This window comes from Vicia villosa, unplaced genomic scaffold, assembly GCF_029867415.1.
Source record: "Vicia villosa cultivar HV-30 ecotype Madison, WI unplaced genomic scaffold, Vvil1.0 ctg.000577F_1_1, whole genome shotgun sequence".
Lineage (NCBI taxonomy): Eukaryota > Viridiplantae > Streptophyta > Magnoliopsida > Fabales > Fabaceae > Vicia > Vicia villosa.
Window position 1 is genome coordinate 535,380 of NW_026705263.1, and position 5,938 is coordinate 541,317.

At 35.2% G+C, this 5,938-nt stretch overlaps 1 pseudogene; it reads right to left on the reverse strand.

Moving 5' to 3' along the window:
- Window positions 1-1,848: 1,848 nt before the first annotated feature.
- LOC131629520 (type IV inositol polyphosphate 5-phosphatase 3-like) lies at window positions 1,849-5,263 on the reverse strand (annotated as a pseudogene).
- Between the last annotated feature and the right edge of the window lie 675 nt (window positions 5,264-5,938).

The following is a 5,938-nucleotide window of genomic DNA, read 5'->3' on the forward strand; positions in this document are numbered from 1 at the left end:
GTTCATGTCGCTTTTTACAGGTTTTAGCATTCGAAGGTTTTATCGCAACAAAGTCCGCAGCTGAATTCATAGCCAAATCCGCAGGAAAAATGAAGAAGATGATGATGTGGAGCGTTGATCTTTGACCGCTGGCGTGTCGCAATACCACTCGCTGGTCAACAAATATTGTTCCTCTCTCTGTTGTTCATTGGCTTGCGCGTGGGTGATAGGGCCCACATTTGACTGACCCAGTTATCATGCATTTGTTTTTCTTTTTATTGTTTTCCAGCGAATCCTTGAACGACTTGAACGATTGGCACAACTGGCTGGAGGCATGGATCCGTAACATCATAAACCTGGGTTCAATCCCTGGTTTTGCCATTTCTTGTGTTTGATTTTTCTCTTATTTTTTTTCATGCTTTCTTTTATTTAATTGATTTCTAATGATTTTAACTAATTACTAAAAACCACAAAAAAGGGTAGGATAAATTAATCAATCAATCTTTCTTTTTTTTTCTTCTTCTTTCTTTTTGTTTTATATAATTTTAATTTTAACTTTAATTTTATTTTCTTTCAAAACATAATTTAATTAAGTTCTTAATTAGTTTGTTACCATAAAAAAATGTAATAAAAATAAAAATAATAATAACTAGTATTAATTAGGTATTAATAATTTTAAATATAACTTTTTATTTAGAATTTAATTAATTTAATAAATTTAGTTTAGTTAATTAAATAACTTAATATTAGTTTAAAATTTAGGATTTAATCAAATAGTTTATTTTAATTTTTAACCATCAATTATTTCTTACTATCTCTCGATTTTCTTCTCTCACCTCAAAATCTCGTGTATGGCGCATGTTTGCTTTATTTTAGTGTTTTTTTATTTAGATATTAGAATGTATATAGGTCCAAATGTAAATATCTAAAGAGAATCTCTTTACTTTCCCGCACTTTTAATTTCCGTACTTTTATTATATATATTGTGTTAGATGTATGCTTAAATTAGGTTATGTATGGAAAACTCGAATTGAACGTTAGCTCGCTAAAAAGATACAAGATAAAATATAATCGAATCCAACACACTTGCACGCACTCACCCTTAGGGTACGCCCCTCTTGGTTGCCTTCGATTAAAAGGTCGTGTCTCTCTAATGTAGAGGTACCCATTAGCAAAAGTCCCTCGATTAAAAATCATCGCAAAGATCATAAGTCCCTCGATGACCCACGATGTTGCCTACGATGATATGATCTAGTCCCTCGAATAGTTGCCTACGAAATGATGATTGTCCCTCCAAATATTGCTAAAGGTACCTCTATTTGTTGACTTCAAACGACCTCGATGACCCTTCGATGACCCACACGTCCAATATAAAGGATTTCCTACATCTACATAGTATGGATAATCCTAGGAACCGTAAAAAGTATAGAAAAGGACCAATTAGTTAGGGTAGTGCTCTTAATCTGCCTAGCTCAACAAAAATATCTTTTCAACACTCTTTCGAAAAACTAAGGCTACGCATTCATGCTAAAGTCCTTATGCCTCTTTTCAACTCAAAACAAACAAACATGAGCTAAGCAAATTAAGAGCCCGTAGATAACTATGGATGAAAAGGGTGCTTGCACCTTCCCTTTTCATAACTTACCCCCCGAGCCCGTTTTCTTTCAAAAAGGTCTTTTTCTGTACTTTTTACCTTTCCTAACATTGGACAAAATAAAAGTCGGTGGCGACTCATGCTCACCGCAACATTGTTGCTTATAAAAATAAAAGTCAGTTCACCGAGTTACAATCATAATTTCGTTTTAGCTCTTCTCCTTCCTTTTCCCCTGACATAAGGTGCGTGCATATAAAACAGAAAAGTGTCTCATATATGGACATGCGGACAGATGTTGATCCCTGGAAAATTGAAAAAAAATGTTATAAGCTCGCTCAATAATACGATATAGAACACTAGACCAAACAGATAGGGAAAAAGGAATAGTTTGAAGAAAGGGAAAATACTTTGTTACCAATATATCCCATAATGACAACACCTACGGTTGAGACCTTTAAATTGTGAATATGTTTCCCTAATCTCTGACGAACCCATACGGTGATGAAAACTCCGACCATTGATTGCTAACAATCCTTACATATGGTGATCTTCTTTTCCGCTTTATTAAAGCTTCAAGGTCAATTTCAGGAAGCAAACCCATTCCTGGAATTTCATCCATAATTGACTTGAAAGCATTATATGTTTTGAATGATTTTAACGAATTAAAGGATTTCAATGATTTAAAAGAAGTTGGTCTCTCCAAAACTCTTTGAGATACTAGATGTAGCTGAGGCTCCGGCCAACTCAAACCAATCCTTTCAGATCCACTAAGCATTCTGGTTAGTTTTTTGGTCATTTGGGTAATTGATGCATCCCAGTTTTCTGACGGACATTGCGGCCAATCGAACTTCTTTGGAAAAGTATACTGTTTTTTATAATCGAAGACATTTGAGACAATGGAGTTGGCACTATCAGCACTGTCGGAAGCCAGTAAACTGGTATTCATGATTTCGTTTGTATTATTACCATCAGAAATATTTTGAGCTTCATCCAAAGGATGGACTTCCTCACCGATGTCACTATCAATTTCAAATAGTATTTCTTCTTCTTTATCAGGGCCATCATCTGTTGGCTGAAATTTTGATGGAGATGGTGGGTCACTAAAGCATTTGGTCTTTGTTACTGAAGGTTCGACTTTATTAAGTGCTTCACAAATACTATTCACCCATTTTGGAACAGGGCGAGTATCTTCAGCACCAAAAACATTGTCGGGGTTTAAGGGTACAATCTCTTGAAGGCTGCAAGTGTAAGGTATTCAATCAATCAAACAAATCTAAAAAAGTCTAGATATGCATGAAATAGAAGTTATTATAGAATGGCATTAGACTAACCAGTTTCCGTGCAATCTTAAGTGGAGAAAAAAATATGGTTCGGCTCATCAATGATCAGATGAATAAGTAACTGTATTTGATGTAACACATATGTAGCACCGACACTTCACATTAAAGGTATATCTGGTGTTCGACACCGACAAGTGTGTCATGTGTGTGTCAGTGCTTCATAGCACATATCATCTTATCATTATGCACATTGATAACTATGCTCAACAAAAATCGGTGAAGAACTTACCCGAGGACATAGATGTCAGCTGGTTCATCGACACCGAGCCACTCATCAATATCTAGGTCATCAGGTGGAAGTCTTCCTCCAATATTCGATGTTGCAGCACATACCCTACGAGTCACGTAAACACCATAATCAAGATATGAAAGGCTTTGACTATACTACAATATAAACTGTGTTCTTCACACTTTCAAAAAATTGCCATAATTTTCAGCTCGCAATTGCTAAATAAACATCGGAGTAGTGTCTCACCTCAGTTCCTTTGAGCTAATATACTGAGATCTATAAGTTGATGACTTATGTTTCCTTAACTTTGGAACAAAGTCTGTAATTCAATAAAAATTGCTCATAAGTAAGTCAAACATGCTAAGGTCATATTCTGCTTTTATTTGAGTCGGTACTTGTTTACAATTAAATACTCCTACAATTTAATTTAACGCAGAGGCCAAATTTTACATCTCGAGTTAAATGTATAAAATCACGTACATCAGAGAGTAAATTAGAGCTTAATGTATGGAAAAAATCACCTTTTGATTCAGATGGAGCATCAACACCTGTGTCGTCCATAAACTGCAACTGTCTTCCCCATACTGCATAACACACCAAACTCAAAATGAGACTACAAGAACCAATTCCAAATGACAAAAGAGCTATAAACAATCTCAGTTCTCAAATCATTCGACAAATGCATAAACACCCTGATTCTAAACTTTCTAAACTATCACTCAAGTTCGAACTTATTGATAGAACAATTAGTTCAGGGGAAATGGTCTCATTCCCCTGAGATTCTTGTAGTGAAAAAAATAAAAGAGTAAAAAGCCAAATTGGTCCTTGAAATTGTATCAATCTACTCCCTCACATTATCGATATTAAAAAAATGATCCCGGAAATGTCCAAAAGCTTATCAAATTCGCCTCTCCATTGATATTTTTAGTAATAAGAATGACATTAAGTTCATAATATCAACAGGGCACTCTTCGAAGGCGTGCGAGGCGGGATACCACACAGAACCCAAAATTTACACGGTTAAATCCAAAATTTACACGGTTGAACCATGCCTAAATATGGCCTCACAAAATATTAGTCACTGCCCCTATTATTTTTTCAAGGTTGAACTGTGGATAGCCTACATAGAATCTCTAAAAACTTAAGACATCAGTATGAATTTGAAACTAAGTAAATAATGTCATGATGTATTTGATAACATATTTGTACAAAGGGATGAACATGATTAACATTTCATAAATCCATAGATATTTTTGGAGTATTGATTGATTAAGGTTGATACTGATACAACACTACAATTTCAAGAACCAACTTGAAAAATTTGCTAGAAATAAAACTTTCCAAATTTAATCAAATTAGCAAAACTCAAAAACTAAACTAATTTCCCAAATCATCAAAATGAAGGAAAAAATGATAACTGAGTCATTACTAACCTTCATTTTGTAAATCATTATCAAGATCATCTTCCTCATAATCAGCATCATCTTCATCTTCAGGATCAGCACTATAATCAGACTGATTGCTACCAATATTAAGCCATTTACGCATAACCACTCTTGCCCAAAAAAGCTGTATGGAGGAGCAACCCAAACAACACAATTCAGCCCATGTTCTCTGCAATTTTCTTCACTTTCCCAAAATCAACAAACCCCAAAAACCATAACAACAATGCACAAAAAAGGAACAAAAAAAGAAGAAAAAAAGTGTACCTGTTGATGATGGTGTGACCTTTTCTTCAACATAGAAGACGATTCAAACAGCAAAAGAGGAGGAAATTTGATATGGAGAAAACGAAGCGTAAAAGTCAAAGACGTACCTGAGTGGTGACCTTCGTTTTTTCTCTTCTGTCTCGCCGCCGTGGAAGAAGCCGTCAAAGCTTCTCTGATCAGTAAAGCCTACAATCGTCGTGTTCTGTTCTTGTTGAGGCGTGATTTCGATTGATTGGAGAGAACCGAGAGAGAACCTGAGATTTGAGAAGAGAGAGAGATTGAGAACGCGTGTAGACCAGAGATAGAAGAGAGTCGAGATGAGAGGTGATAATTCGTATGTTCACGGTGGCTGTGTGGTGATGTCGGTTCCGTTAGAGGAGAAAGGCTTTCCCCGACGCTGTTGCTTCTTCATGATCGTGAGAGGGAGAAGAGAAGAATCTCAAAGGTCACTTAACTCTAATCCCCTTTTATGTTTATTTGTTTTAGTTTTTTTTCTTTTTAATCTTAAAAAAAATATATAAAACAAGAGAAAGAGGGAAACGAAAAGAAAAGAGAGAAAATATGGCAGGCACTAAATTTTTGGATTTGAGCCACAGTTTTTAGTCAAAATTATAAGGTCGCGGTTTTTCTTTGCGGCTTAAAATATCCGCAGTTCTATAACCGTGGCAATTGAAGTAAAGGCCACAATTTCATACTCCGGATTCAATATTTTATAACATAATTCTACGCTTTGATAACTATGGCCAAATCATATATGTGGCCACAGTTTTTGAGCTGTGGAAAATTTTAGCGTGGCCGTAGGCCAAAAATGTAGTAGTGAATCCACGTATTACAACCCCATATTTGTATTTTAATCATGGGTATACTCTCCATCTCCACCTAATTCATATTCATCCCATTCATCATCTCATTATTCATACTACTATAATAATTATCATCACCATCTACAACCTACGAAAACCTCAAACACAATTAGAACAAATTTTGAAAAACATTTACATGTGTCTCATTGCTCTTTCAAGAAAACCTAAAAAAAAATCACAAACCTTTCTCACAAAATCCAAAGCAACAATCATCACACTCAAAG